Source organism: Microtus oregoni, unplaced genomic scaffold (genome assembly GCF_018167655.1).
Source record: "Microtus oregoni isolate MIOR12 unplaced genomic scaffold, Mior012 000026F_ref0000081, whole genome shotgun sequence".
NCBI classification, from domain to species: domain Eukaryota; kingdom Metazoa; phylum Chordata; class Mammalia; order Rodentia; family Cricetidae; genus Microtus; species Microtus oregoni.
Genome location: NW_024543085.1, coordinates 1,752,175 through 1,764,934, shown reverse-complemented (window position 1 = coordinate 1,764,934; position 12,760 = coordinate 1,752,175).

The following is a 12,760-nucleotide window of genomic DNA, read 5'->3' as shown; positions in this document are numbered from 1 at the left end:
ATTTATCCCTACTGCATGTACTGGCTTTTTGGGATCCTATTCTCTTTGGATGTATATCTTGCTCAGTCTAGATGTACTAGGGAGGGTCTTGGACCTTCCACAAGTCAATGTGCCTTACCCTCATTGGAGTGGGGTGGGAGTATGTGTGGGGGGAATGGGTGGAGGGAGGAGGGAAGGGAATGGGAACACTGATTGACATTTTTTTTTAAAAATCTATTTAAAAAAAGAAAGAAAGAGAAGACAGCAGCTAAAGAGAAAATAAAACTACTGTTTGTCAGAAAAAAAATGTGTTTCGAGACCTGTTGTTATTTTGCTTACTTAATATCTCTCAGATTCTTAGGTATGGACGATTATTGTTATAAACATTTCTCTTAAGACCTCCTTCCTTGGTTGCGTCCTAGTCCTTCTAATAAGATGTGTTTGATTGTAATTGATTGCTGGATGTTTTCATTCACTCTCTAATTTCTTCCTTCATATTATTTCAAAATCAGTAACATAGTCCTTGTACTTTGGTCAACAAGAAAAACAGAATGAAAAATAATTAGGGCCTTTTGTGTTTTTCCCATGTCATAAGGGAGACACCCTGTTTAAATAAGGTGGCAGCATCTTTTCACAGATGATCCTTCTGTATATGGAGGATATCCCAAACAATAAGCTGATAGCAGAAACTATTGATAACATAAACCTTAGAGATACATGTTTATTCATATGAATGTCTATCATAAGGTGTAATCTCTGTGTTAGGCTTATTGAAAAAATATCAGTAATTAATAATACAGATAAAACAGATAAAGCAACATGGTAATTTTAAAATATGTTAATGACTTTTTTTCTAAAAATTGCATTATTTCACTATGCATATTCTTGCTATGATGATAAGATACTTTGTAGAGATAAGTTTCTCAGTCTTCTCCAATAAAGCATGTTCCTGTAAATCAGAAAAAAAATCCCAATTTCTACTCCATAAAGAAATCAAATCACCAAAGGAGCAGTGGCAGGAAGAACGAAAAAAATGGCCATAATGTAAGCTTTTGGTAGAAATGCATGCTTATCTGTGGGGACAGAAATATGACACGTACCTTTTAGTGACTCTCCTGAAGACACAGACTGAATCAACTCAGAAGGGACTGTGTTGTTCATTCTGAGTCCCACGGAGAAGCTGGAGAGTTGATGGATTCATATCTCAGACAGAAGAAATGAAAATTAAATTAGAAATAAAAATTAACAACATCCAAAAGCATCTCAAAAATAAATCTTCATCTTATCAGCTCCTTTCAAAGACTCCAATGATGGGCATTGTTGTGAATGGAAGAAGTGATTTTCTTTTCAAAGTTTCCCATTCAGTAAGATGACAAAAGTATCTGAAATTACAGATCTGAACTCAGTGAGAATCAATGCTTTTCCTGCTGGCAACTTAGCAGCTTTTGTAATTGATGTGACAGTTTCATTTCCCCACTGCCACAGATAATCGACGTGTTCCTCCATCTCTCAAGCAAATCTTAAAAGAGGGGAGGTTATCTCTTGTATGTTTTTGCAGATATTAACATCCTCTAAACAAGGTATGGTGCAATGACAGGCAGTAGATTCAAGGCTTTGATACTGGCCCCCTTTGGACAATACAAAACAAAAAGTTGTCAGTGTTATATCATAAATATGCCTAATAAGTGTTTCAATAGAGCAACTGGAAATTTTAAAAGTTTTATCTGTGGCCTTTTTAAAAAGGCGGTCACTTTAGCCCAGGATCAGACATAAATAAATAAAGGTGGTGGGTATTACACCTTAGCTATCTCTGCCCCCAAATTATTTGTTGTATGTTCTTAGTAAATAAAAATAGAAAACATTTAGCACAGCCCTAAGGGCCTTTCACACTCTCTCCCATTCAACCACATCTGTCTACTGTCCTTCTTTCAGAAATCTTTTTTACAATATTAAATTTGGCAGTTTATGCCTTACTTGTGTTACATATTTGAAGCAGGTTGACAAAGGGCACTGTCGCCTTGCTAGGGACATATGTGACCTAGAGTCTACCATTTCATGCTTATATCATCTATACTTTATCACCCATTTTAATTACTGTGTCAGAGGAATAGAGTCTGGATAATTACAAGTGCTTCCTAGTTATTTGGAATCATCTCATTTTCACTCATATTTAGTGCCTTGGACTAGACCACTTACAGATAATCTTCTCATAACAGAAAGTAAAGTGTCTAAAATATGGAAAATATAATGTTGACAAGTAATATTTTCTTGGGACCTTCTTAGATGACTGAATTCAATAACCAGCATAAAATGCCTCTCAGATAGAAAGAGAAAATAATCAGACTTCTGTGTTTGGGACGCAAATCTTGAACAGGTAACCAGTGACTCTCATGCTAATATGACTCTGTCTTCTAACATCTTATATTATCTCCAACAATAAAAGCTATGTGGTAGCACTCAAAGCTAAGAGTATTATTTAGCTATATGCTAGAGATTGCAAGCATTTATTCACAATCTCACAATTGTTAATATATTTAGACATATAATATATTTTTTCAAATACTATTAATGTAGAATGTGCCTAAGATTTTATATCTTCTCTCTCAATTATGTGTATTGCTGACAATACTTCTATTTTAAAAATCTTAAAAATTCTTTATGAGGCTACTCATGATTTCGTCTGGGGTTTTATTTATTTTTATTTTATTATTTATACAGTAATTCTATATTTAATATATGACTAACTTAAATAATTACAAGTGGTTTAGCTTGATACTACAACATAAAACAATTTAGGGACTTACAAGTCAATTTGATTCTCTCTAAATTTTCTAATGTAAATGGTAATTAACTGGTTCTTCTATCCCACACAATATCTTCTGGGAATGCATAAGTCTCAACCGGGATTAGATGGAATATAGAGGGTAACTAAGTGTCTCTGTCCAAATTGCCTCTTTACCAGCCTTCCTTGAGGTCCTCTGCACCACGCTGAGCTCAAAATAACCCATCATCTCACCTGGATGCTAGCAAAGAAAAAGCTGTCACTCCACTTACAACTTAAACCAGACTTAACATTAATATAATGGATGTTGCAACTTATTCGTCAAATAAGTTATAGAGTAGACTGGATACAAGGGGAAGAGAAACAGACACCACATATGGGAGACAAAACTGACATGCTGATGGAAGAATCAGGAAATGATAGCAGCCATCTTGGGAAACTACCATGGAAAGCAGAAGGAACTGACATAAACATTTAGAAGCAAATCAAAATGATTCTTGGCAAACATTCAGCTTACTTAGGGTGAGCTGGTATATAAGTACACTCACAGAAGTGTCAGATAGAAATACATTTCGTGCATAATAATAAAAATCTAGTTATTTTGAAAAAATCATTAGTTATTCTGGTGATTTAGCCTGATGCAATTCAACTAAAAATGCTTCTGTATATTAACTTAATGATTAAAAATAAAACTTTTGGCAGAATAAATGATAAAAATGAAGTTTAAATACTCACTGACAGAAAGAAAGAAAGCCATAAGATAAAAAGACTATGTTATTTTGATGGATTTGTGAGGTTATTTTGTGTCCAAAGCCAGTATTTATAGACAAAAGGATGAAAGTATGGGTACTCTTTGCTGGACCACATTGGCAATGTTTACGCCTAAGGCTTCAGGCCATTGCCAGGGGTGCAATGCTCCCACATAAAGAGACTGGAGAGCTCCTTGCTGAATGAGAAAAACTTCCCTGAATCTATGTGTTTGTGTTCATTTTAATAATGTGTTTTATCTAATGGAGTCAAATAGGAAAACCCCCAGGGATATGAAAAGTAACACCTACTCAGCCTGGAGTCTTCCAGGGTGAACCTGATTCCTATAGTGTGTCTGCAGGCTTCTGAATCACCTCTGTAAGGAAAAGTGGCCCACAGAGCTTTGGGGTATATTTGTAACTTGCCATAATTTAAGGTTCTTTCTCAAATAGCCTCCAATTACATCCTCTTGGCTCCCCTATTGTTTTCTAGTTTAACCAGATATTATTCTGCTTCTGTCTTATTCTGGTCGTATTTGTTCAAAATAATCTGTCATCAATAATATTGCAAATGAAACTGAAAGGAAGAAATAACTTCCTTCTTTACTTAATTTGCACAATTTATCTTTGATAAATATTGTGAGAAGGAGTATGAAGGGCATTTACGTTTTTACTTCTTGGCCAATAAATGGCATTCATGAAAAGAAATTACTATTCTTATTTTTTATTTTAATTGGAGTTTACTATTAAGTTTCCCAGGTTAAAATAAATTGGTTTGAATAATGTTGTGAAAAAATTAAAGTGTAGTCACTCTCTAACTGCTTCCAAGGTTTTATTTTGAGTATTTAAAATGATTCTGACTGGCCAGTTAGTTTTCCCTCTCTCTTTTGCCACAAAAAAACTATAAGTAAATAACATATTGATTTTGTCCTCCTAAAGTAGGTAATCAAAAGGACTATGAATTTCTCTTTCAATTTCTGGTTCAGTTCAGTTTAACCCATAGTTACATTGCAACTGTGAAGCTCTTGCATTAGGTACGATGTATGTGAGAAGACTCTAGAGAGAACTCCTGAGCTTAAGAAATTTCCAGGACATGGTGGCACAGAATACATTTTAAGAACCACACGAAATAGCTCCAGATACACACAGTGATAGAGTGTTTGTAGAGCCTATGGAAGGTTCTGAGTTTAATCTTAGGTACTGGGAAAAATGAAACAAAACAAGGAAACCAAAAAAGAACCACTGCAAATTACAATGTTCAATTGTAATATAAGCACCATCCAACACATTTTTATTGATAGAAGTACGTGTGGGGTTTTCAGAGAATACAATGAAAACATTTCTATAAGTACCTTGTGCTTTAGAAGGAAGGACCAGGAGAGATGAAGAATAGAAATTCAGGAATAAGGATCACAAGCAAAATAGTGTTCACTGAATTGGAACTTTTTAATAATAATAATAATAAGGTTAGTAGAAGTGTTTTTGACCCTTAAAGTTTGATATGACAGGCGATGGAACACAAAGCTGAAGAGCCAAGATGAAACCACAGGTTACTTCTATCATTTTTGAACTCACTGGATAGAAAACAAGGGACTTCAAAAAAGTTAAAAGTTTCACAGTGGGATCCTTATGTTTATGACTTAAACATAAATATTCAGTGATTAAAACTTATACATGTACAGAATTAGAAATAGCAGCAAGAAGTAGTCCTGGGACCTAGCAGATTAACTCTCAGTGATGGAGTATAAAGGAAAATAATTTTTGTGCATACAGTACTTTAAGAACATAGACAGTCATGTTCTACTCATACCTACATAGACAAAGCTGCTGACTAATGGGCTGGATCCAACAAATGAGAAAATAGGGGCCATGTAATGGATAGAAAAAGGACAACAACACTGATCTATGTCACCATCGCAATCTTAGGGTCTATCCTACTTGGTAATTACAGGTCACCAGCCCGTTCATACTCACAAGGGGCTTTATAATAAATGATTTATGCATTGTTTGGGGACACATATTAATGACTTTCAATGAGAAGACAGTTCCAGCATTCTAAAAAAAGAGGCTTATAATATAGGTGGAATAACACAAGGAATGCATGCATTCCCTAAGCAACAGGTTTCCAAATCACCTTGTTGAATAATAAAAACAAGACAAAACAGAACCAAAGCAGCAGCACAATAGAAACAAGAAAAACAAAAGCAAAAAAACTAAACATCTCGAGACAGTCATAAAGTAGTGGAAAATAATAACTATTTCTACATAATTGATAATATTGGAAAGCATTTACCTTAACCAGGGTAGAAACATTGTGCAATGGTATCAAAACAGAAACCATTTCACAAACAGTACAAATTTTCTTAGTTCCATTTGCCATTATATGAATCCTTCCTAATTAAAATGACAAATATTAACACAGAAAAAAACCGTGATCATATGCTTTTAATCGCTTACAACTTTCACACAAGAGGTATAAAAGGGGGAAATAATTTTTAATTCAATTCAATCAACATTTACCAATACAAAGCTTACTAATGCTATTCTAACCACTGAATAGAGTATACGCATTAGTCTTTCTAAGAAGCTGAGAGAGGAAGTGGGGAACTGCATTGTTCTGATAAAGTTGTGAAAATTATAATCCCTCTACCACACATAAGAAACATGTAAATAGGATGAGCTGTTGAGTTTTGTAGTGAACAGAGCCAATATATTGCATACATCTCTCTCTCTCTCTCTCTCTCTCTCTCTCTCTCTCTCTCCCTCTCTCCCTCTCCTTCTTAAAAATAAGTAGCCTTCCTATATCAAACAACAAACACATGGAAAAATAAATCAGGGGGACAATTCCACCTATAAAAACCAAAAACAAACAAAAAGAATCTTGGAATAAATCTAATCAAGAAATTGAAAGACTTGCAATGAAAAAATTTTAAAACACCAAAAAAAAAAAAAAGAAATGTATGAAGATTCCAGGAGGTGGAAACCTTCCATTAATCTGTAATAAGATTAATATTATGAAAATTGCCATCCTTCCTACCAAATTTAATCAATAGAATCAATGCAATCTCAAAAAAATCAATATATTTCTTCACAGAAATTGAAGATATAATTTTAAATTTCATATGGAAACACAAAATATCCATGATAATCAAAGTAATACTGAATAATAAATACTTCTGAAGGTGCTGCCATTCCAGACTTCAAGATATACTGTAGTGCTGTAGTAATAAAACAGAAGTGAACTGGGTTAAAAAGATATACACTGGTCAACTGAATGAAACTAGAGACCCACATAGAAACCCACACTTCTGGAGCCACTTGATTTTTGACAAATAAGAAAACAAAACACATCGAAGGAAAGCCATCTTCCAAAAAAAATGGTGCTGGTCAAACTAAATAGATAAATGTATATCTTGCCCTATACAAAATTCAATTCAAAATGGACGAACAACCTCAACATAAATCAGACATTTTGAATCCAATAGAAGAGAAAATAAATATAGTTGAGCTTTACTGGTACATGGAGGGACTTTCTGAACAGAACCCTCTAAGTGAAGGAATCAAAGCCAACAGTTACTAAATGTAGCCTCATGAAATTAAAATGTTTCTGTACAGTAAAGGACACGATCATTTGAACAAATAATCAATCTACAGAATAAGAAAAGCTCTTTACCAACTATACATTTGATAGTGAGTACATATCTTTATCAACTATACATTTGATAGTGAGTCCAGATTTTATCAACTATACATTTGATAGTGAGTCCATATCTTCATCAACTGTACACTTGATAGTGAGTCCAGATCTTTACAAACTATACATTTAATAGTGAGTCCAGATCTTTTTTAATTTAAAATGCTTTATTTTTATTTCTTTTTTTTATTTATTAAAAATTTCCACCTCCTCCCTTCCTCCAATTTCCCTCCCATTCCCTCCCCCCTCCCTCTCCAGTCCAAAGAGCAGTCAGGGTTCCATGCCCTGTGGGAAGCCCAAGGTCCTCCCCCATCCATCCAGTTCTAGTAAGGTGAGCATCCAAACAGGCTAAGCTCCCACAAGGCCAGTTCATGCAGTAGAATCAAAACCCAGTGCCATTGTCTTTGGCTTCTCAGTCAGTCCTCATTGTCAGCCACATTCAGAGAGTCTGGTTTGATCACATGCTCCATCAGTCCCAGTCCAGCTGTCCTTGGTGAGCTCCCATTAGATCAGTTCCACCATCTCAGTGGGTGGATGCACCCCTCGCAGTCCTGACTTCTATGCTCATGTTCTCCCTCCTTCTGCTCCTCATTTGGACGTTGGGAGCTCAGTCCAGTGCTCCAATGTGGGTCTCTGTCTCTATCTCCATCCATCGTCAGATGAAGGTTCTATGGTGATATGCAAGATATTCATCAGTGTGGCTATACAATAAGGCCAGTTCAGGCACCCTCTCCTCTGTTTCCCAAGGAACAAGCTGGGGACATCTCCTTGGACACCTGGGAACCCCTCTAGAGTCCAGTCTCTTGCCAACCCCAAAATGGCTCCCTTAATTAAGATATCTACTTCCCTGCTCCCATATCCACCCTTCCTCCATCCCAACCATCCCATTTTCCCAAGCTCTCCCCAATTCCCCCTTCTCCCTTCTCTCTCCCCCTCTCTCCTTACGCCCACCCCACCCTCACCCCTGTGCTCACAACTTTTGCCCAGCAATCTTGTCTACTTCCAATATCCAGGAGGATAAATATATGTTTTTCTTTGGGTTCACCTTCTTATTTAGCTTCTCTAGGATCATGAATTATAGGCTCAATGTCCTTTATTTATGGCAGGAATCCACTTTTGAGTGAGTACATACCATATTCATGTTTTTGGGTTTGGGTTATCTCACAAGTAAAGTGTTTTCTATTTCCATCCATCTGCATGCAAAATTCAAGATGTCTTTATTTTTTACCGCTGAGTAAAACTCAAAAGTGTATATGTGCCACACCACTTTATCCATTCTTCTATAGAGGGGCACCTAGGTTGTTTCCAGGTTCTGGCTATTGGCACAAAACCAGATATGTTGACCAATAGAATACTATCAAAGACCCAGTATTAATCCACAAAACTATGAACACCTGCTTTTCAACAAAGGAGCTAAAATTATACAATAGAAGAAAGAGAGCATCTTTAACAAATGGTGCTGGCATAACTGGATGTCAACTTGTAAAAGAATGAAAATAGATCCATATCTATCACCATACACAAAACCCAAGTCCAAATGGATTAAAGACCTCAATATAAATCTGACCACACTGAAACTGATAGAAGAGAAAGTGGGAAGTAGTCTGCAACACGTGGACACAGGAGACCACTTTTTATGGATAACCCCAGTAGCATAGACAATAAGAGCAACAATGAATCAATAGGACCTCCTGAAACTGAGAAGCTTCTGTAAAGCAAAGGGCACTGTCATTAAGACAAAAAGGCAACCTGCTGAATGGGAGAAGATGTTCACTAACCCTGCATCAAACAAAGGCCTGATCTCCAAAATATATAAAGAATATATAAAGAAATATATAAAGAACTCAAGAAACTAGACATTAAAATTCTGAATAACCCAAAGATAAAAAAAAAACTAACCATCAATAAAAACAGCAACCCTGCTTAAAAAGACACATGGAACTAATCAGAGAGTCCTCAAACAATGAAATAGAAATGACTGAGAATTATTTTTAAAATTTTCAACATACTTGTAGTTAACAAGAAAATGTAAACTAAAACTATTTTTGAGATTTCATCTTATCCCAATCAAAATGGCTCAAATAAAATAAACTTTAAAAAGAATGACAGATGCTGGCATGGGTGTGGGAAAAGAGGAATATTTGCTCACTGCTGGTAGGAGTGCCAACCAGTGAAACCACTATGAAAATCAATGTGGGTTTTCCTCAAATTATTCAAAATAGATCTATCACAAGATCGAGCTCTTCCACTCTGGGTAAAAAAGAACTTTGTACCCTGCTATAAAGACACCTGCCCATTCCTGTTTATTGCTTTTCTATTCACAACATCCAGAGACTGTAAACAATAAAAATAACCATCAACTGGTAAATAGATTATGACAATGATACACTTAGACAATTGAATACTATTTACCTGAGGCCCTCTGTGTATGTTACAATTGTGTAAATTGGTCTTCTTGTGAGATTTGTAACAGTGAGAGGAGGAGCTGTCTTTGACTCTTTTGCCTGTTTTTGAGACCCTTCCTCCTACTGAATTGCTTCATCCAGTCTTAAAAGGAGAGGAGGTACCTAGTCTCACTGCAATTTGATATGCTGTGGCTGGTTATAGACATGGGAGGTCCACAAGTGTCTGAAGAGAGCAGAGGAGCAGAGGATGGAGCTCAGGAGAAAAGAGTGTAGGTAGATTTTTTTCTTTCCCACCCACCAGTTTCCAAATAACCAACATGGAGTCTAAATATTCACTGAAAATGCTTGGCCAATAGCTCAGGCTTATTACTAACTAGCTCTTATAACTTAAATTAAACCATTTCTATTAATTTATGTGATACCCTGATGCTCATGGCATTTACCTCTCTGGCTTGTCTTGCTTCTTCTCCATCTGACTGGCAACTTCTCTTACTCTGCCCTTTTTCTCTCCAATGTTGTGGAATATTGTTTTAAGATGTGTTACATTTGTTTAATGATGCAAAGATATGTTGTATTCTTTTACTTTGCATTTGTTTAAATATGAAATTGTGTTACTTTGCCTGTCTAAAATACCTGACTAGTCTAATAGAAAGCTGAAAGATCATTGACAAACAAGGCAGGAGAAAGAAGGGGAGGGGCCGGCAGGCAATGAGAATAAATAGATGGAGAAAAGAGGAATCAGGAAGCAAGAGAGATAAAGGAGCAAGAAAAGAAGGGGCCAGCCACCCAGCCACACAGTCAGACATGGGATAAGAAGGAAAGAAATTGTATACAGAAATAGAGAAAGGTAGAAGCCCATAAGCAAAAGGTATATGGGATAATTTAAGGTAAGAAAAGCTGGCTGGAAACAAGGTAATCTAAGGCCAGGCATCTATAAGAAAGAATCAGACTCTGTATTTATTTGGGAGCTGTGTGGTAGGCTCTCAAAGAGCAAAGAGCTAAGAGTAAAAGAAACAACCAACAACACCCTAGCACACTCTCTGCCCCCCAAATCCTTCCTAGCTATTGGCTAATTGGCTTTTTATTAACAATGAGCACAACACATTTTCACAGTGTACAGCATGAAATGGAGGAAATGGGAGGAGAGAAGAGAGAGAAAACGTTGCTTGGAATGTAAAAACAACAACAAAAATGAACCAAAAAGTGGAAATAATGAAGTGTACTAGTAAATGGATGGAGCTGGAAACAATCATTCTGAGTGAGGTGCCCCAGTCAGAAAGACAAATGTTGGATGCTTGTTCTCATTTGTGGATGTTAGGTTTGAACCTCCAGACATACATGTTTTATTTGGAATACTCATAGAGTTGAGAAAATTAATTGTTCCCACACATGAACATGTGTAAAGTTGAAAATCAAAAGTCTTGTTTTTTTTTTTCTAAAAATTCAGTATAGAATGGGGACAATGCCATTTCTGATTTATTTTCATAGTTTGAAGATCTCAACACCAGTTCTTACTTGAGGATAGGAGACTCTGCAAGGTTGAAAATACTGGGAGATTGGGAGATTGGATCGATGTGCTTTGCCCAAACAATACCTACTTCCAAAGATACTACCATACTTACACAATCTGGCCTAACTCCTGGACAATTGGACATGGTTCAAAGATAGCATCTGTAAAGTAGAACAGATTTCTAATGCTATGTACAACTAAGTCCTTCCAATCAGATCCAGTGTTTTAGAAAACATTGAGAATGCTAAGCATTACAGAGCACAGGAAGACGGGCTCAGTTTGCCTTTCTTTTAATAGGACTATAAATCCTATGAAAGCAGTGAGTCATTTTCCCAAATCTATCTTTCTCAAGGACTTATCTCTCATATATTATTCAGTCTTCAACTTACTGCATTTTATTTAACAGAGCATGTTGTAAGAACAGCTAGCCTTAAGCCTGACAGAATTTGTTGTTTTTAGTATCATTTTATTCATTTTTAAAGTTACTCAAACAGTGCCTGCTTTACATGAGAGGGGAAAGAAGAGCTAGGCAGAGCAAGCTCATCTATGCATAGATTGTCAGGAGGTAAAGTAACCAAGGGAAGCAGAAATGAATCACCAATGTCCGCTCAGATAACAAGCGCAGTGCTGTTATTTACTGCCTGTTCCATTACTGACATTTTCCTTCACACCGTGGGTTGCCATGACCCCTCATTTTGAAGCATTTCATGATCAGAATTCTGCCACCTGACATTTCACTAACCACATCCCATTGAACATCTCTTAACCCTTGACATTTGGGTGCAGATGGTATATTTGGACCTGCAATCATAAACCTTTTCCCAAGAAGTAAGTGCTTGCATTTTAGCATAAATGCATGAAATTGGGATCACCTCTTTATATTTTAACCAGACATTTTTTCAGAAGCATAACTTCCTGAAAGTCTCTGGATTCAAATTAAAAACTTAATTTTCCTACAAATTTGATTCCCGTGTTGTATCTTTTTAATTTTATGACTGCTGGAAGCTGTTCAGAAGAAATATCTTTTCTTTTAGGGATGACAGCAACTTACACACTTTTCAATTGTTCTTTTGATTAAACAGCCTGCCTCCATCTTAGGCTTAAAAGCCATCTTACAGTAACGACAAATGGTCCATCCATTTCCTTTTATGAGGAAACCTCTGTTTCTCAAGGATTGAGCTATGCCCACCTCTAACCTTAACCTCAAATGGTTCTGAACTCTCTGTTCTGAGAAATGGCTACTATATCTTTGTTTAAAAAGGTTATTATGACCACCTGTTGTTATGACTACCTTACAACCCCTTTCAACCACTTTGCAACTATGTTTTTTGTTTCAAAAAGTTGTATGACCATCTTGCAACCCAACCTTTGTCTCAAAAAGTAATTACTACTACCTTATTTTGACCACCTTGCATGTTCTACTCCTGTAACCCTCCCTATTTTGTCTGCCAATCCCCCATCTGGAAACCTCCTACCCCTGAGCTATAAAACCCTTGTATTCTCACATCCAATGCTGACCTCTCAAACCCCATTTTAGGGGGAGGCAGCCTATGTACACAAATAAAAAAGCTTGCTTTAACTAATTGCTTGCTTTATTGAATTTGGCCATGATGATTTGGGACAGTAATCTTTCTCCTTCCATCT